The sequence below is a fragment of the Rhinoraja longicauda genome, chromosome 3, assembly GCF_053455715.1.
Source record: "Rhinoraja longicauda isolate Sanriku21f chromosome 3, sRhiLon1.1, whole genome shotgun sequence".
NCBI lineage: Eukaryota > Metazoa > Chordata > Chondrichthyes > Rajiformes > Arhynchobatidae > Rhinoraja > Rhinoraja longicauda.
The window spans coordinates 3949652-3970438 of NC_135955.1; the positions used below are offsets into that span (position 1 = coordinate 3949652).

Here is a 20787-nt window from a genome sequence, read left to right on the forward strand (position 1 = left end):
AATGTTGGGGGAGTTCAGAACCAGGGGCCACAGTTTAATAATAATGGGTAGGCCATTTAGAACGGAGATGAGGAAAAACGTTTTCAGTCAGAGAGTTGTGAATCTGTGGAATTCTCTGCCTCAGAAGGCAGTGGAGGCCAATTCTCTGAATGCATTCAAGAGAGAGCTAGATAGAGCTCTTAAGGATAGCAGAGTCAGGGGGTATGGGGAGAAGGCAGGAACGGGGTACTGATTGAGAGTGATTGAGAACTGCAAATGCCGGTGTCTTTAATAAAAATGCAATGCGCTGCAATAATACCACATGTCTGGCAGTTCTGTGGAGGGAATGGTTGCCGATGTTTTAGCTCAGGACACTTCTACAGATAGTGCTGTCCATCCTGGAGTCTGGTGGAGATTGACAGGGTGTTGGTTTGTAATGGCATGAAAGGTTATGGGGATAAGGCATGAGAATGGGGGTGAGATGGAAAAATAGTCCAGCCATGATCGAATGGTAGCATCTCTGAATGGCAGAGCTGAATTGGACAGCACCCTAGCTTATGGAAGGACCATTCAGAAGCCTGATAACAGAGGGGAAGAAGCTGTTCCTGAGTCTGGTGGTGCGCGCTTTCAAGCTTCTGTACCTTCTGCCGGACGGGAGCGGGGAGAAGAGGGAATGACCGGGGTGGGGTAAGACTGATGATGAAGTGTCATGATGTTGGCTGCTTTTCCCGAGGCAGCGTGGAGTGTCGATGGAGTCGATGGTGGGGAGTCTGGTCTGTTTGATGGACTGGGCTACATTGGGTTTCTTGCGGTCTTGGGCAGAGCTGTTCCCAAACCAAGCTGTGATGCAATCTAACAGTGTGCTTTCTGCGGCGCTGCTGTAGAGGTTTGTAAGAGCCACTGGAGACTGGCTAGCATGCAACAAAAAAGCCTTTCACTGTACCTCGGTACACGTGACAATGAACTAAACTCAAACTCAAGCTCATGTTAGTCTGCCTGGGCAAGCTGAGCCAAAGGGCCTGTTTCGGTGCAGTCTGACTGTAGGATGCTGTGACTGCTGAGGTGGCAGCGGAGCAGAGGCGGAGACAGACTCCGGAGCCAGGTTCTAATCCACGTCCAGGAGATGGGTTGCCTCCGAGAGGAAGCTGCCCGAGCTTTGAACAATCCCTTTTGCCGGTTGCGTCCCCCAGCGGCCTTTGAAAGCTTTTCCACATCATATTAATTGCTGCATCTAGTTTGTGAGTCGTGCCCTGCCTGGAATAGACCCACACCGGCCGATCTTGATTATTAATGGCTTTTAAAATCTGCACCGCTATTATCTCCAATTACGCATTCTTCAAATTACACAGTGACTCCTCTGGATAATAATCGTTAGGTTAACGATTACACTCTGACCTTTTACCCCATGACTGGCACACACTGCGGATTACACTCTGACCTTTCACCCCGTGACTGGGCCTCACCATGGATTCATGACCTTTCACCTCTAGGAATTCATAATCAAAGACTTGTCCCTGTCCCACCCCGGTCATTCCCTCTTCTCCCTGCTCCCATTCAGCAGAAGGTACAGAAGCTTGAAAGCGCGCACCACCAGACTCAGGAACAGCTTCTGCCCCTCTGTTATCAGGCTTCTGAACGGTCCTTCCATAAGCTAGGGTACTGTCCGATTCACCTCTACCCATGTGCGGACATCGGACTTTAGATTTTTTAGATTTAGAGATACAGCGCGGAAACAGGCCCTTCGGCCCACCGGGTCCACGCCGACCAGCGATCCCCGCACATTAACACTATCCTACACACACTAGGGACAATTTTTACATTTTACCCAATCAATTAACCTACAAACCTGTACGTCTTTGGAGTGTGGGAGGAAACCGAAGATCTCGGAGAAAACCCACGCAGGTCACGGGGAGAACGTACAAACTCCGTACAGACGGCGCCCGTAGTCGGGATGGAACCTGAGTCTCAGGCGCTGCATTCGCTGTAAGGCAGCAACTCTACCGCTGCGCCACCGTGCCGCCCACTTTGTCTCTGGAACTGATGCGTTACAATGCTGAGAACTCTATTCTGCACTCTGTATCTCCCCCTTTGCTCCACCTATTGTACTTGAGTTTGACTTGATTGTATTAATGTGTGGTGTTATCTGATCTGTTTGGATAGCATGCAAAGCAGAGCTTTTCACTGTACTTTAAACGTTAGACTTTACTTTACTTTAGACTTTAGAGATGCAGCATAGAAACAGGCCCTTCAGCCCACCAAAACCATGCTGACCATCGATCATCCCATACACTGGCACGATCCGACACACTAGGGACAATTCACAATTCACAATTCACAAAACTCTACCGCTGCGACACTGTGCCACCACTGCCAGAGGAAGCCAGAGAAATGGATTCTGTCAAACTAATGCTGAGGCTCTAAAACACGCTGGTCAGGCAGCGTTTGGAGTACTGTGAGCAAATCAAGGCCCCATATCTGAGGAAGGATGTGCTGGCTCTGGAGAGGGTCCAGAGCAGGTTTACAAGAACGATCCCAGGAATGAGTGGGTTAACCTATGATGAGCGTTTGTCAGCACTGGGCCTGTACTCGCTGGAGTTTAGAAGGATGAGGGTGCAAAACCTCATTGAAACGTACTGAATAATGAAAGGCCCGGATGTGGAGTGGATGTGGAGAGGATGTTTCCACTGGTGGGAGAGTCTAGGACCAGAGGTCACAGCCTCGGAATTAAAGGGAGCTCTTTTAGGAAGGAGGTGAGGAGGAACTTCTTTAGTCAGAGGGTGGTGAATCTGTGGAACTCATTGCCACAGAGGGCTGTGGAGGCCAAGTCAGTGGATGTTTTGTAAGGCAGAGATAGACAAATTCTTGATTAGAACGGGTGTCAAGGGTTACGGGGAGGAGGCAGGAGATTGGTATTAGGAGGCAGAGATCAGCCATGATTGAATGGAGAAGTGGACTTGATGGGCCGAATGGCCTAATTCTACTCCGAAAACATGTGGACTTGTAAACACTACCGTTGCGCCACAGTGCCTCCCAGTGGCCAAGAGGGTCCCCGCAGCCACCAGCGCTCATGGAAAGCCCTCCTGAGTCCCAGTGGACACCACGTGTTCCCTCTCCAGGGCCACACAGGCACGGACCAGGGACAGGCAGCCGACCCCTGTGCATCTGTCGACGACCCGCTGCCTGACCCGCTGAGTTACTCCAGCACTCTGTGAAACATCGCCTATCCATGTTCTCCAGAGATGCTGCCTGACCCGCACGGTAGCGCAGCAGTAGAGTTGCTGCTTTACAGCGAATGCAGCGCCGGAGACTCAGGTTCGATCCTGACTACGGGTGCTGCACTTCGGTTTCCTCCCACACTCCAAAGACGTGCAGGTATGTAGGTTAATTGGCTGGGTAAATGTAAAAAATTGTCCCTAGTGGGTGTAGGATAGTGTTAATGTACGGGGATCGCTGGGCGGCATGGACTTGGAGGGCCGAAAAAGGCCTGTTTCCGGCTGTAGATATATGATATGATATGATATGACCCGTTGAGTTACTCCAACACTTCGTGTCTACCTTCAATTTGAACCAGCATCTGCAGTTATAGACAATAGACAATAGACAATAGACAATAGGTGCAGGAGGAGGCCATTCGGCCCTTCGAGCCAGCACCGCCATTCAATGTGATCATGGCTGATCATTCTCAATCAGTACCCCGTTCCTGCCTTCTCCCCCTACCCCCTGACTCCGCTATCCTTAAGAGCTCTATCTAGCTCTCTCTTGAATGCATTCAGAGAATTGGCCTCCACTGCCTTCTGAGGCAGAGAATTCCACAGATTCACAACTCTCTGACTGAAAAAGTTTTTCCTCATCTCAGTTCTAAATGGCCTACCCCTTATTCTTAAACTGTGGCCCCTTGTTCTGGGTCCCCCAACATTGGGAACATGTTTCCTGCCTCTAACGTGTCCAACCCCTTAATAATCTTATAGGTTTCGATAAGATCTCCTCTCATCCTTCTGGCTCGAAAGGCCGAATGGCCTCCTCCTGCACCTATTGTCTATTGTCTATTGTCACACAGAGGGTGGTGGTGGTGCATTATATGGAACGAGGTGCCAGAGTCTGCACGTTCTCCCCGTGACCTACGAGGGTTTTCTCCGGGTGTCCTGGTTTAATCCCACACTCCAAAGACGTGCAGGTTTGTAGATTAGTTGTCTTCAGTAAGTTATAAAAATTATTGCTAGTGTGTGCAGGATAACGTTGGTGTACGGGTTGATCGTTGGTCAGGCGGACTCCCCTGTTTCCGTGCTGTATCTCTGAGGTGTCAAGTCTAGAGGAGGTAGTTGAAGCATGTACTGTAGCGACATTGTTTCCTGCCTCTAACGTGTCCAACCCCTTAATAATCTTATACGTTTCGATAAGACCCCCTCTCATCCTTCCAAATTCCAGTGTATACAAGCCTAGTCGCTCCAGTCTTTCAACATATGACAGTCCCGCCATTCCGGGAATTAACCTGGTAAACCTACGCTGCACGCCCTCAATAGCAAGAATATCGTTCCTCAAATTTGGAGACCAAAACTGCGCACAGTACTCCAGGTGCGTTATCTTCCTACACTAAACCTTGGATGTCATTGACGTGCCTGAAGGCAGGCGGAGCACTGGGGAACGATGGGGACTCAGTGGGGCCTCTCCCTCAGCGGGATTGCAGTGTGGTTTGTGGCAAGGCTCAGTCGTCTCCAGCCGCCTATCCAGCTCAGACCTGGCTTGCCGAAGAATTATTTGAGCAGATTGACGTAGATTTATCCTGCTCCCCGCCGTTACAGCGCGCAGTCGGAGTGCCCGGAGTGCCCGGCACTGAAATGGCACCGATCCAATGCACCACCGCATGCCATGCGACCAACATGTCCCGTACCTGCGACTGAGGGGAGAGCTACAGACACCAGGGGCTGCAGGTGCTGGATTGTAAAGTAAGATACTGGAGTAACTCAGCAGGTCAGGCAGCATCTCTGGAGAACATGGATAGGTGACGTTTCACAGAGTGCTGGAGTAACTCAGCGGGTCAGGCAGCATCTCTGGAGAACATGGATAGGTGACGTTTCACAGAGTGCTGGAGTAACTCAGCGGGTCAGGCAGCATCTCTGGAGAACACGGATAAGTGACGTTCCAAATGACGATGTTACAATCCTTATTGAGGATACACTGCAGTGCCCAGCAGTCCCGGAACGCCTCCACACTTCATAAGCTCATAAGATATTTAGTTTAGTTTAGCTTATTTCAGAGATACAGCGCGTAAACAGGCCCTTTCGGCCCACCGGGTCCGCGCCAACCAGCGATCCCCGCACACTAACACCATCCTACACCCACTAGGGACATTTTTTACATTTGCCCAGCCAATTAACCTACACACCTGCACGACTTTGGAGTGTGGGAGGAAACTGAAGATCTCGGAGAAAACCCACGCAGGTCACGGGGAGAACGTACAAACTCCGTACAGGCGGTGCCCGTAGTCAGGATCAAACCTGGGTCTCCGGCGCTGCGTTCGCTGTAAGGCGGCAACTCTACCGCTGCGCCACTGTGCCGTATAGAAGCAGAATAAGGCCATTTGGCCCATCAGGTCTAGTCCACCATTCAATCGTGGCTGAATTACCTTACCCCCTCAACCCAATTTTTCCTGCCTTCTCCCCGTAACCCCCGACACCCTTAGTGCCCGTGGACATGGCGGGCTGAGGTACCCCGGGCACGAACATAACTCCGGTAAAGGGGCAGGCAGGCAGTCAGCTCGGGCAGAGCCCTCTTCCACCTGGCACAGTGAACCACGAATGGCCAACTTGGCCAGGCCCGGGTGCAACCCAACCAGGACAGTGAGATGAACCTGTCGAATCATTCAGAGTACGGTGTTCAGTTTTGGGCACCATGTTGTAGGAAAGACGTTGTCAAGCTGGAAGGCGTACAGAGGAGATTTATGAGGATGTTGCCAGGACTCTCGAGGGCCCGAGCTATCGGGAAAGGCTGCGCGGGGTAGGACTTTATTCCACGGAGTGCAGGAGGATGAGGGGTGATCTTGTAGAGGTGCACAAAATCGTGAGAGGAATAGATCGGGTAGATGCACAGAGTCTCTTGCCCAGAGTAGGGGAATCGAGGACCAGAGGGCATAGGTTTAAGGTGAAGGGGAAGAGATTTAATAAGAATGTGAGGGGCAACATTTTTACACAAAGGATGGTGGGTGTATGGAATGAGCTGCTGGAGGAGGTAGTTGAGGCAGGGACTATCGCAACGTTTAAGAAACACTAGACCAAGTGGACCCGTTGGGCCCAAACCACTCCTGCATTGGTGCAGCATCCTCTCCTCCCCCCTCCCCTCTCTCCCCATCCCCCCTTCCCCTCCCCCTCCTCCCCTCTCCCCCTCCCCCTTCCCCTCTCCCCCTCCCACTCCCCCTTCCCCTCTCCCCCTCCCACTCCCCCCACTCCATCCCCCTCAATCCCCCTTATCCTCCCCCCTCCCCCCTCCCTCCCTAGGATATAGATTTAAACTTTTAAATGTGAATAACTTTAAAAATATAACACCGATTTCAATGAACCTTCTTCCGTTAGCACCAAAGGGACGACGGTGAGTAAGGTGGGCCTAAAAATGTCGAGCTACCGTGTACCGTTTTGGCTGTAGTTCAGGAACAAACAAACAAACAAACAAGAGTTTTAGTACGTAGATTTGGACAGGAACATGGATCGGAACGTTTCGGAGGGACATGGGCCAAACACAGGTAGGTGGGAGTAGTGTGGCTGAGACATTGTAGGCCTGTGTGGGCAAGTTGGGCTGAAGGGCCTGTTTCAATAGACAACGGACAATAGGTGCAGGAGTAGGCCATTCGGCCCTTCGAGCAAGCACCGCCATTCACCTTGATCATGGCTGATCATTCTCAATCAGTACCCTGTTCCTGCCTTCTCCCCATACCCCCTGACTCCGCTATCCTTAAGAGCTCTATCTCGCTCTCTCTTGAATGCATTCAGAGAATTGGCCTCCACTGCCTTCTGAGGCAGAGAATTCCACAGATTCACAACTTTCTGACTGAAAAAGATTTTCCTCATCTCCGTTCAAAATGGCCTACCCCTTATTCTTAAACTGTGGCCCCTTGTTCTGGACTCCCCCAACATTGGGAACATGCTTCCTGCCTCTAACGTGTCCAACCCCTTAATAATCTTATACTTTTCGATAAGATTTCCACGCAGCGTCACTCTATGACTCTGTGTCTCTGCAACTCTGTGTCTCTGTGTCTCTGTGTCTCTCTGTCTCCGTGTCCATGTGACTCTGTGTCTCTGTGTCTCTGTGTTTCCGTGTCTCTGCAACTCTGTGTCTCTGTGTCTCTGTGTCTCTCTGTCTCCGTGTCCATGTGACTCTGTGTCTCTGTGTCTCTGTGTCTCTCTGTCTCCGTGTCCATGTGACTCTGTGTCTCTGTGTCTCTGTGTCTCTGTGTCTCTGTGTCTCTGTGTCTCGGTGTCTCTGTGTCTCTGTGTTTCCGTGTCTCTGTGACTCTGTGTCTCTGTGTCTCTGTGTCTCTCTGTCTCCGTGTCCATGTGACTCTGTGTATCTGTGTCTCTGTGTTTCCGTGTCTCTGTGACTCTGTGTTTCCGTGTCTCTGTGACTCTGTGTCTCTGTGTCTCTGTGTCTCTGTGACTCTGTGACTCTGTGTCTCTTTGTCTCTGTGTCTCTGTGTCTCTGTGACTCTGTGACTCTGTGTCTTTGTGACTCTGTGTCTCTGTGTCTCTGTGTCTCTGTGTCTCTGTGTCTCTGTGTCTCTGTGACTCTGTGACTCTGTGTCTTTGTGACTCTGTGTCTCTGTGTCTCTGTGTCTCTGTGACTCTGTGTCTCTGTGACTCTGTGTCTCTGTGTCTCTGTGTCTCTGTGACTCTGTGACTCTGTGTCTTTGTGTCTCTGTGACTCTGTGTCTCTGTGTCTCTGTGTCTTTGTGTCTCTGTGTCTCTGTGTCTCTGTGTCTCTGTGTCTTTGTGTCTCTGTGTCTCTGTGTCTTTGTGTCACTGTGTCCCTGTGTCTCTGTGTCTCTGTGTCTCTGTGTCTCTGTGTCTCTGTGTCTCTGTGTCTTTGTGTCACTGTGTCCCTGTGTCTCTGTGTCTCTGTGTCTCTGTGTCTCTGTGTCTCTGTGTTTCTGCGTCTTTGTGTCTCTGTGACTGTGTCTCTGTGTCTCTGTGTCTCTGTGTCTCTGTGACTCTGTGAAGCTGTGCCTTTGACAATGACAAGGCAAGACCGTGTTGGAACCGGGGGCAGGCTGTACAGATCTGTTTTGTGCTGGGTCCATTAATCCCAAAGCATGGGCTTAATCCCGGGGTGCGGGCAGCTGGCGAGACAAGTCAAGATACGTCTCCATCGACCGCGGGCAATCGACTGCCTGGGGGTGTCACGGGAGCGGGGAGGAGGCCGAGGCTCGGGTCTGTCAGCAAACAGCACCGTCACGATGCAGGGCAAAGCTTCGACTCGTAGACCACGGAACAGGCCCTTCGGCCCACAGAGTCCGTGCTGAACGTGATGCCAAGTTCAGCAGAACACCACCGTGCATCTGCCTCCGCAACCACCGCTGGCCGCGCGTTCCAGGCACCCATCACCCTCCATAAAAACCTGTTCCACGCAGGGACGCAAGGTGGCGCAGCGGTAGAGTCGCTGCCTCACAGCGCCGGAGACCCGGGTTTGATCCCGACGAGGGGCGCTGTCTGTACGGAGTTTATGCGTTCTCCCCGTGACCGCGTGGGTTTTCTCCGGGAGCTCCGGTTTCCTCCCACACTCCAAAGACCTACAGCTTTGTAGGTTTATTGGCTTTGGTAGAAACTGTAAATTGTCCCCAGTGTGTGTAGGATAGTGTTAGCGTACAGGGATCGCTGGTCAGCGTGGACTCGATGGGCTGAAGGGCCTGTTTCCACGCTGTACTGTATCTCTGAAATCCAAACTCTAAATCATTCACGATCATATTAAATGGCAGTACAGGCTTGAGGGGATGAATGGCCTATTCCTGCTCCTGTTCCTATTCTGTTTAGTTTAGTTTAGCTTAGTTTAGTTTAGTTTAGTTTAGTTTAGAGATACAGCATATAAACAGGCCCTTCGGCCCACTGAGTCCACAGCGGCCAGTGATCCCTACACATTAACACTATCCTACACACACTAGGGACAATTTTTACATTTACGCCAAGCCAATTAACCTGCAAACCTGTACGTCTTTGGAGTGTGGGAGGAAACCGCAGGTCTTGGAGAAAACCCGCGCAGGTCACGGGGAGAACGTACAAACTCCGTACAGACGGCACCCGTAGTCAGGATGGAACCCGGGTCTCCGGCGCTGCATTCGCTGTAAGGCAGCAACTCTACCGCTGCGCCACCGTGGCGCCCAAAATACACATTTTCCTGTGTGCACCTTCGCCTCTTCCCCCTCATAGAACATGGAACACAGAACAGTACAGCACAGGAACAGGCCCTTCGGCCCACAATCACACTGCTGAGCGTCACACCAATCTATCTAAGGCAGACACACAATGCTGGAGTAACTCAGCGGGTCAGGCAGCAACTCTGGAGGGAAAGAATGGGTGACGTTTTGGGTCGAGACCCTTCTTCAGACTGATGTCAGGGGAGGGGGCGGGACAAAGATAGGATGTAGTCGGAGACAGGAAGACTAGTGGGAGAACTGGGAAGGGGGAGGGGATAGAGAGGGGAAGCGGGGACTATCTGAAGTTGGTGAAGTCAATGTTCATACCGCTGGGGTGTAAACTACCCAAGCGAAATATGAGGTGCTGTTCCTCCAATTTGCGCTGGGCCTCACTCTGACAATGGAGGAGGCCCAGGACAGAAAGGTCAGACTGGGAGTGGGAGGGGGGAGTTGAAGTGCTGAGCCACTGGGAGATCAGGTTGGTTAGACGGACTGAGCAGAGGTGTTGAGCGAAACGATCGCCGAGCCTGCGCTTGGTCTCGCCGATGTAGAGGTCGATACCTGGAACAGCGGACACAGTAGATGAGGTTGGAGGAGGTGCAGGTGAACCTCTGCCTCACCTGGAAGGACTTTGAAGGAGGGTCTCGACCCAAAACGTCACCCATTCCTTCTCTCCCGTGATGCTGCCTGACCCGCTGAGTTACTCCAGCATTTTGTGTCTCCCTTCGATTTAACCCAGCATCTGGAATTTTGTTTGCCTACACCTATCTGTCTAATCCCCTCTGCCCGCACGTGATCGCTATCCCTCCATACACTGCACATCCATGGGGCCTATCTAAAAGCTTCTTAAACGCCACTATCGTATCTGCCTCGATGCTAAATTTGGCTCCGGCAAAAAGATTTATTGATCAATGTCCTCGAAAGGATGTTCAACTGAGTAAACGTTTGGCTGGGCAGAAAATGTGCGCACTGACACACCGAGGGAGAAGCACAATAGAAACATAGAAAATAGATGCAGGAGGAGGCCATTCGGCCCTTCGAGCCTGCACCGCCATTCAATATGATCATGGCTGATCATCCAACTCAGTATCCTGTACCTGCCTTCTCTCCATACCCCCTGATCCCTTTAGCCACAAGGGCCACATCTAACTCCCTCTTAAATATAGCCAATGAACTGGCCTCAACTACCTTCTGTGGCAGAGAATTCCACAGACTCACCACTCTGTGTGAAAAAAAACTTTCTCATCTCATTTCCTAAAAGACTTCCCCCTTATCCTTAAACTGTGACCCCTTGTTCTGGACTTCCCCAACATCGGGAACAATCTTCCTGCATCTAGCCTGTCCAACCCCTTAAGAATTTTATATGTTTCTATAAGATCCCCCCTCAATCTTCTAAATTCCAGCGAGTACAAGCCGAGTCTATCCAGTCTTTCTTCATATGAAAGTCCTGCCATCCCAGGAATCAATCTGGTGAACCTTCTCTGTACTCCCTCTATGGCAAGAATGTCTTTCCTCAGATTAGGAGACCAAAACTGTACGCAATACTCCAGGTGTGGTCTCACCAATGCCCTGTACAACTGCAGTAGAACCTCCCTGCTCCTGTACTCAAATCTCCTCGCTATGAATGCCAACATACCATTCTCTTTCTTCACTGCCTGCTGCACCTGCATGCCTACTTTCAATGACTGGTGTACCATGACACCCAGGTCTCGTTGCATCTCCCCTTCTCCTAATCGGCCACCATTCAGACAAACCTGGCGACTCTGTACACTGCCTGCAGTACACTTGCACTGTATCCAAAGGTACTTATTCACACAATGCTGGAGTAACTCAGCAGGTCAGGCAGCATCTCAGGAGAGAAGGAATGGGTGACGTTTAGGGTCGAGACCCTTCCGATCAGCCATGATCACTGTGATCAGCCATGATCACAGTAACTCAGCAGTTCAGGCAGCATCTCAGGAGAGAAGGAATGGGTGACGTTTAGGGTCGAGACCCTTCTTCAGACAAGGGTCTCGACCCGAAACGTCACCCATTCCTTCTCTCCTGAGATGCTGCCTGACCTGCTGAGTTACTCCAGCATACTCCAGCTCGGCCGCGGGACTTTCCATCGCCCGGTACGGCTCAGCCGCGGGACTTTCCATCCCCTTGCGGGGGCTGTGCCGGTCGGTAGGGGTCGAGCTGTCTGTCCGTGGGAGGGGCGTGGGGGGAAGAGAATGGAAGTTTTGTTGCCTTCCATCACAGTGAGGGGGTGTTTGGAGTCACTGTGATGGATGTTTGTGTTGGGGTTGTGTGTGTGTGTCTTGTGTTCTTTTTGCTCTGTGACTGCTGGCAAATGAATTTTGTTCGGTATCGAATGACAATAAAGGTATTCTGTATTCTGTTGTGAATAAATACCTTCGATTTCTACCAGCATCTGCAGTTATTTACTTACATGTACTGTATCAGAGATGAGCTTATGTACAGTGATACGTGTACTGAACTGAATGCAAAAATGAATTTCACTGTACATGTGACAATAAAGTTCCATTGAGTATTGTCATACAGCACGGAAACAGGCCCTTCAGCCCAACTCACCCACGCCGACAAAAAGGCCCCATCTGTACTAGTCCTACCTACCCGCATTTGTCCCCAATATACAATAGACAATAGACAATCGGTGCAGGAGGAGGCCATTCGGCCCTTCGAGCCAGCACCACCATTCAATGTGATCATGGCTGATCATTCTCAATCAGTACCCCGTTCCTGCCTTCTCCCCATACCCCCTGACTCCGCTATCCTTAAGAGAACTATCCAGCTCTCTCTTGAATGCATCCAGAGAATTGGCCTCCACTGCCTTCTGAGGCAGAGAATTCCACAGATTCACAACTCTCTGACTGAAAAAGGTTTTTCCTCATCTCCGTTCTAAATGGCCTACCCCTTATTCTTAAACTGTGGCCCCTGGTTCTGGACTCCCTCAACATTGGGAACATGTTTCCCGCATCTAACGTGTCCAACCCCTCCAAACGTTTCCTCTCCATGTACCTGTCCAAGTGTCTTTTAAATGTTGTCATAGTACCTGCCTCTGGGTATAAGATCATGAGGGGAATAGACAGGGTGAATGCACAGAGTGGGAGAATCGAGCACTCGAGGACATGGGGTAAGAGATACAGTTTAGCTTAGAGATACAGCGCGGAAACAGGCCCTTCGGCCCACCGGGTCCGTGCCGACCAGCGATCCCCGCACATTAACACTATCCTACACACACTAGGGACAATTTTACATTTATACCAAGCCAATTAACCTACAAACCTGCATGTCTTTGGAGTGTGGGAGGAAACCGAAGATCTCGGAGAAAACCCACGCAGGTCACGGGGAGAACGTACAAACTCCGTACAGACGGCGCCCGTAGTCAGGATGGAACCTGGGTCTCCGGCGCTGCATTCGCTGTAAGGCGGCAACTCTACCGCTGCGCCACCGTGACCGCCGGTGGTCTTCCCAACCTAGGGTTAAGGTGAGAAGAGAAAGATAGGAAACTGGGGGGGAAGGTTTTTCACACAGTGGGTGGTGGGTTTCTGGAAGGAGCTGCCAGAAGCCATTGGAGCTGCTCATAAGTCATTGGAGCAGAATTAGGCCATTCGGCCCATCAAGTCTACTCCGCCATTCAATCATGGCTGATCTATCTCTCCCTCCTAACCCCACTCTCCTGCCTTCTCCCCACAACCCCTGACACCCGTACTAATCAAGGATCTGTTCATTCCCACCTTAAAAATACCTCAGCATATAAAGGGGACAGGGATGTGGGGAGAGTGCAGATGCTGGATGGTTCCCTTGACTACCGAGATGGTTTAGGGGTGAGTTAATGGTGGCTCTGTGACAATAGACAATAGACAATAGGTGCAGGAGGAGGCCATTCGGCCCTTCGAGCCAGCACCGCCATTTAACGTGATCATGGCTGATCATTCTCAATCAGTACCCCGTTCCTGCCTTCTCCCCATACCCCCTGACTCCGCTATCCTTAAGAGCTCTATCTAGCTCTCTCTTGAATGTATTCAGAGAATCGGCCTCCACTGCCTTCTGAGGCAGAGAATTCCACAGATTCACAACTCTCTGACTGAAAAAGTTTTTCCTCATCTCATTTCTAAATGGCCTACCCCTTATTCTTAAACTGTGGCCCCTGGAATTCTCTGGAATTCTCTGAATGCATTCAAGAGAGAGCTAGATAGAGCTCTTAATGAAGGCGGAGTCAGGGGGTATGGGGAGAAGGCGGGAACGGGTACTGATCAGCCATGATCACATTGAATGGCGGTGCTGGCTCGAAGGGCCGAATGGCCTACTCCTGCACCTATTGTCTATTGTCTATCGCTGGTGGGCCGAATTGTGTGACTTAGATGAAGGGATTAAAAGTACCATGAGGGGGGATCTTATTGAAACGTATAAGATAATTAGGGGATTGGACACATTAGAGGCAGGAAACATGTTCCCAATGTTGGGGGAGTCCAGAACAAGGGGCCACAGTTTAAGAATAAGGGGTAGGCCATTTAGAACGGAGATGAGGAAGAACTTTTTCAGTCAGAGAGTGGTGAAGGTGTGGAATTCTCTGCCTCAGAAGGCAGTGGAGGCCAGTTCGTTGGATGCTTTCAAGAGAGAGCTGGATAGAGCTCTTAAGGATAGCGGAGTGAGCGGGTATGGGGAGAAGGCAGGAACGGGTACTGATTGAGAGTGATCAGCCATGATCGCATTGAATGGCGGTGCTGGCTCGAAGGGCTGAATGGCCTCCTCCTGAACCTATTGTCTATTGTCTATTGTCTATTTCCGCGCTGTATCTCCAAACTAAATAAAAGGTCTGAAGAAAGGTCTCGACCCTAAACGTCACCCGTTCCTTCTCTCCAGAGATGCTGCCTGACCCGCTGAGTTACTCCAGCACTCTGTGAAACGTCACCTATCCATGTTCTCCAGAGATGCTGCCTGACCCGCTGAGTTACTCCAGCACTCTGTATCTAGTCAAGGTTGGGACCCTTGCTCAGAGTAGTGGGGACCCGAGAGACCCTGAGTGGGCCCGGCTCAGTGCCGCCCCCTGCAGGGCCCCGCCATTACTGCTGCAGCCTGTTTGTGTGGACGGGCCGGAGAATGGGACGTTTGCCGGGCCCGGCGTCACAGCAATGCAGTGCGTGTGGGAGTGGCAGGGGGTCGGGATGCAACCAATGGTGGTGCACTGTGGATGCAGTGGAGAGGGGAGGAGACAAGACCTGGACTACTTGGTGCAGAGAGAGGGAGAGAGATCAGCCAGCATCAGTCTGCACTTGTGGACAGACAGACTAGAGAGGGAGAGGGGGAGAGAGAGAGAGAGGGAGAGGAGAGAGAGAGAGAGAGGGAGAAATCAGCCAGCATCAGTCTGGACTGTGGACAGGCAGAGACTAGAGAGGGAGAGAGGGAGAGAGAGAGAGAGGGAGGGAGAGAGAGGGAGGAGAGAGAGAGAGAGAGGGAGAAATCAGCCAGCATCAGTCTGCACTTGTGGACAGGCAGAGACAGAGAGAGAGAGAGAGAGAGAGAGAGAGGGAGAAATCAGCCAGCATCAGTCTGCATTTGAAGATACAGGGAGAGACAGAGAGACAGGGAGAGACAGAGGAGAACAACAACAACCAACATCAGTTGTTATCAGTTGATAGACAGAGAGAGACAGCGAGAGACAGAGAGAGACAGAGAGACAGGGAGAGAGAGAGAGAGGGAGAGAGAGAGAGGTATCGTCTAAATCATCTGTAAGACAGTGGGGAGCTGGGGCTCGCTGTTCTCTCTCTACTAGCTGTGCCTTCTAGCATTAGGGCTACAGCCCGCTTATAATCGCAGGGGAGAGAGAGAGAGAGAGAGAGAGGGTGAGAGAGAGGGAGGAGAGAGAGAGAGAGAGAGAGAGAGCGGTGGCGTGTTCCAGGAGGCATGATAGCGGTAAGTCAATGTGGTGTGATTCAATTGTTAAATGTCATCACTGTGCCCCAGGAGAGCACGGATACTGGGGTACAGGGAGGGGGATTGGGGAGGGGAGGGGAGGGGAGGGGGATTGGGGAGGGGAGGGGAGGGGAGGGGTACAGGGAGGGAGATTGGGGAGGGAGGGGAGGGGAGGGTACAGGGAGGGGGATTGGGGAGGGGAGGGGAGGGGTACAGGGAGGGGGATTGGGGAGGGGAGGGGAGGGGGATTGGGGAGGGGTACAGGGAGGGGGATTGGGGAGGGAGGGGAGGGGTACAGGGAGGGGGATTGGGGAGGGGAGGGGAGGGAGGGGAGGGGAGGGGAGGGGTACAGGGAGGGATTGGGGAGGGGAGGGGACGGGAGGGGAGGGGTACAGGGTGGGGGATTGGGGAAGTGAGGGGAGGGGTGGGAGGTTGAGGAGGGGAGGGGAGGGGAGGGGAGGGAGGGGAGGGGACGGGAGGGGAGGGGAAGGGGTACTGGGTGGGGGATTGGGGAGGGAGGGGAGGGGAGGGGAGGGGAGGGGAAGGTGGGAGATTGGGGAGGGGAGGGGAGGGGAGGGTGGGGGAATAACTGACAGGGTTATTAGCAACGGGATGGGGGTTTCAGGGGGCCCGGCCACGGGTTTAATGTTGGGTGGCTGGATGGGAGAGGGAGGGAAGGAGGGAGGGAGGGAAGGAGGGAGGGAGGGAGGGAGGGAGGGAGGGAGGGAGGGAGGGAGGGGTGGATGAAGGGAGGAGATAGGGGGAGTGATGTGAGGAAGGAATGAGGGGTTGTGGAGGGAGAGGAAGGGAGGGGGGGTTGATGTGAAGGGGGGAGTGAGAGAGGGAGAGGGGGGAGAGTGATGGGGAGAGGAGGGAGGGAGGGGGTGAGGGGAAGGGAGGAAGGAGATGTTGGCGGGGAGGGAGTGAATGGGGTGATATGTGGAGGGGAGAGTGGGGGATGGAGGGGGATGGGGAGAGGGGTAGTGATGGAGGGGCAGTGGATGGGAGGAGTGCATTGTGAGGGGAGGGGAGGAGTGTTGGGCGGGGAGTGATGGGGGAGGGAGGGAGGGAGGGAGGGAGGGTGATGGAGGGGGTGTGTGATGTGGTGTGGTGGGCGGGGGGAGGGGGTGATGGAGGGGGGAGTGCAGTGAATTGAGGGTGAGGGAGGGAGTGAGGGGGGAGGTGATGGAGGGGGAGGGGAGGGGGGAGTGACGGAGGGGGTGAGAGGAGGAAGGAGGAGGGAGGGAGTGGGAGGAAGGTGTTAGTGGGGGAGGGAGTGAAGGGGGTGATGTGTGCGGGGGGGAGTGAGAGAGGGAGGAGGGAGGGATGAGGAGAGGGGTTGTGATGGAGGGGGGAGTGATGGAGGGGGAGTGATGTAGGGGAGGGGGAGTGATGGAGGGGGAGTGATGGAGGGGAGGGGGAGTGATGGAGGGGAGGGGGGAGTGATGGAGGGGGAGTGATGGAGGGGGGGTGATGGAGGGGGAAGAGGAATGGGGAATCACTACATAGATAGATAGATAGATAGATAGATAGATAGATAGATAGATAGATAGATAGATAGATAGATAGATAGATAGATAGATAGATAGATAGATAGATAGATAGATAGATAGATAGATAGATAGATAGATAGATAGATAGTATGGTAGGGTACTGACATTGATAGAAAATTGGTTGACAGACAGAAGCAAGAGTGGAATAAATGGGTCCCTTTCAGAATGGCAGGCAGTGACTAGTGGTGGTACCGCAAGGCTCGGTGCTGGGACCGCAGCTATTTACAATATACATTAATGACTTCGATGAAGGATTAAAAGTACCATTAGCAAATTTGCAGATGATACAAAGCTGGGTGGTAGTGTGAACTGTGAGGAAGATGCTATGAGGTTGCAGGGTGACTTGGACAGGTTGTGTGAGTGGGCGGATGCATGGCAGATGCAGTTTAATGTGGATAAGTGTGAGGTTATCCACTTTGGTGGTAAGAATAGGAAGGCAGATTATTATCTGAATGGTGTCAAGTTAGAAAAGGGGACGTACAACGAGATCTGGTGTCCTAGTGCATCAGTCACTGAAAGGAAGCATGCAGGTACAGCAGGCAGTGAAGAAAGCCAATGGAATGTTGGTCTCATAACAAGAGGAGTTGAGTATTGGAGCAAAGAGGTCCTTCTGCAGTTGTACAGGGCCCTAGTGAGACCGCACCTGGAGTACTGTGTGCAGTTTGGTCTCCAAATTTGAGGAAGGACATTCTGCTATTGAGGGCGTGCAGCGTAGTTTACTAGGTTAATTCCCGAATGGCGGACTGTCATATGTTGAAGACTGGAGCGACTAGGCTTGTATACACTGGAATTTAAAAGGATGAGAGGGATCTTATCGAAACATATAAGATTATTAAGGGGTTGGACACGTTAGAGGCAGGAACATGTTCCCAATGTTGGGGGAGTCCAGAACAGGGGCCACAGTTTAAGAATAAGGGGCAGGCCATTTTGAACGGAGATGAAGAAAAACTTTTTCAGTCAGAGAGTTGTGAATCTGTGGAATTCTCTGCCTCAGAAGGCAGTGGAGGCCAGTTCTCTGAATGCATTCAGGAGAGAGCTGGATAGAGCTCTTAAGGATAGCGGAGTCAGGGGTATGGGGAGAAGGCAGGAACGGGGGTACTGATTGAGAATGATCAGCCATGATCACATTGAATGGCAGTGCTGGCTCGAAGGGCCGAATAGCCTCCTCCTGCACCTATTGTCTATTGTCTATTGACCAGCGATCCCTGCACACTAACACTATCCTACACACACTAGGGGACAATTCTTAACGATAAAACCAAGCCAATTAACCTACAAAACCTGTACGTCTTTAGAGTGTGGGAGGAAACCGAAGATCTCGGAGAAAACCCACGCAGGTAACGGGAAACGTACAAACTCGTACAGACGGCGCCCGTAGTCAGGATCAAACCCGGGACCCTGGCGCGTGAGGCAGCATCTCTACCGCTGCTCCACCGTGCCGCCCGTACAATAGGTAGAGCAAAGGGAAGATTACAGAGTGCAGAATAGAGTTCTCAGCATTGTAGCGCATCAGTCCCACAGACAAAGTCCAAATGTCCGCAATGGGGTAGAGGTGAATCGGACAGTGCCCTAGCTTATGGAAGGGCCGTTCAGAAGCCTGATAACAGAGGGGCAGAAGCTGTTCCTGAGTCTGGCGGTACGCGCTTTCATAGAGACGTTGAAAATAGGTGCAGGAGTAGGCCATTCGGCTCTTCGGCCAGCACCGCCATTCATGGCTGATCATCCAAAATCACTGCCCCGCTCGGCTTTCTCCCCTTGTTTCCGTTAGACCCAAGAGCTCAATCTTACTCTCCCTTGAACACATCCCGAACACGCTGTCTTGAACACGTCTGTGCGGAACGGGAGCGGCCTGCTTCTGCCGGGCCAGAGCGTCCTCAACTCTCCGCGGTTTCTTGCGGTCTTGGGCGGGGCTGTTCCCAAACCAAGCTGTCCCGTTGAGTTGCTGCGCCATTTTGTGCCCGTCATCTTTAACACAGTCAAGGGCCAGTCTCGCCCCGGTCACTCCCTCTTCTCCCCTCTCCCATCGGGCAATGAAGTTGACAGAAGTGTGAAGCCACCCTCTGTTCACCACCCTGTAGAAATAAGAACTGCAGATGCTGGATCACCAAGGATGGATATAAGTGCTGGAGTATCTCAGCGGGTCAGGCAGCATCTGTGGAGAACATGGATAGGTGATGTTTCACAGAGTGCTGGAGTCACTCAGCGGGTCAGGCAGCACCTGTGGAGAACATGCGTTCCCTTTTCCTAACTTGACACCATTCGGAAGGCAGAGTATTATCTGAATGGTGTCAAGTTAGGAAAAGGGACGTACAACGAGATCTGGGTGTCCTAGTGCATCAGTCACTGAAAGGAAGCATACAGGTACAGCAGGCAGTGAAGAAAGCCAATGGAATGTTTGGCCTTCATAACAAGAGGAGTTGAGTATAGGAGCAAAGAGGTCCTTCTGCAGTTGTACAGGGCCCTAGTGAGACCGCACCTGGAGTACTGTGTGCAGTTTTGGTCTCCAAATTTGAGGAAGGATATTTCTTGCTATTGAGGGCGTGCAGCGTAGGTTCACTAGGTTAATTCCCGAATGGCGAGACTGTCATATGTTGAAAGACTGGAGCGACTAGGCTTGCACACACTGGAATTTAGAAGGATGAGAGGGGATCTTATCGAAACGTATAAGATTATTAAGGGGTTGGACACGTTAGAGCAGGAAACATGTTCCCAATGCTGGGGAGTCCAGAACAAGGGGCCACAGTTTAAGAATAAGGGTAGGCCATTTAGAACTGAGATGAGGTGATAGGGGTAGAATTAGGCATTCGGCCCATCAAGTCTACTCCGCATTCAATCTGGCTGATCTATCTCTCCCTCATAACCCCGTTCTCCTGCCTCTCCCCATAACCTCCGACACTTGTACTAATCAATAATCTATCTATCTCTGCCTTAAAAGTGTCACTGACTTGGCCTCCACAGCCTTCTGTGGGCAAAGAATCCACAGATTCACCACCCTCGGACTAAAGAAATGCCTCATCTCCTTCCTATAAGAACGGGTTGGGCTGAAGGTGTGTTTCTGTGCTGTGCGACTGGCATTTACTTCGAGGGGACTAGAGTACGAAAAACAAGGATGTGATGCTGAGGCTCTGTAAGGCGCTGGTCGGGCCGCACTTGGAGCGTTGCTAGCAGCTGTGGGCCCCGTATCTGAGGAAGGATGTGCTGGCCCTGGAGAGAGGGTCCAGAGGAGGTTTACGAGAATGATCCCAGGAATGAGCGGGTTGACCTACGATGAGCGTTTGTTCAGCACTGGCCTGTACTCGCTGGAGTTTAGAAGGATGAGGGGGGACCTCATTGAAACGTACTGAATAGTGAAAGGCCCGGATAGAGTGGATGTGGAGAGGATGTTCCCACTAGTGGGAGAGTCTAGGACCAGAGGGCACGGCTTCAGAATTATAGACAATAGACAATAGGTGCAGGAGGAGGCCATTCGGCCCTATCGAGCCAGCAACCGCCATTCAATGTGATCATGGCTGATCACTCTCAATCAGTACCCCTTCCTGCCTTCTCCCCATACCCCTCTGACTCCGCTATCCTTAAGAGCTCTATCTAGCTCTCTCTTGAATGCATTCAGAGAATTGGCCTCCACTACCTTCTGAGGCAGAGAATTCCACAGATTCACAACTCTCTGACTGAAAAGTTTTTCCTCGTCTCCGTTCTAAATGGCCGACCCCTTATTCTTAAACTGTGCCCCCTTAGTTCTGGACTCCCCAACATTGGAACATGTTTCCTGCCTCTAACGTGTCCAACCCCTTAATAATCTTATACGTTTCGATAAGATCTCCTCTCATCCTTCTAAATTCCAGCGCATACAAGCCCAGTCGCTCCAGTCTTTCAACGTACGACAGTCCCGCCATTCCGGGAATTAACCTGGTAAACCTACGCAGCACGCCCTCAATAACAATT

The 20787-nt window shown here is 51.9% G+C and overlaps 2 protein-coding genes across 2 annotated transcripts in view; both read left to right on the top strand.

The window, feature by feature from the left end:
* The window catches only part of LOC144611475 (PHD finger protein 24-like), a 139300-nt gene that overhangs the window by 19556 nt on the left and 98957 nt on the right, over window positions 1-20787 (top strand). The gene's annotated exons all lie outside the window — the stretch shown is intronic.
* LOC144611483 (PHD finger protein 24-like) overlaps window positions 14837-20787 on the top strand; it is a 119539-nt gene continuing 113588 nt past the window's right edge. The window contains exon 1 of the mRNA XM_078430614.1: window positions 14837-15292. The gene's annotated coding sequence lies outside the window, so the exon portion shown is untranslated. The remainder of the gene's footprint in view (window positions 15293-20787) is intronic.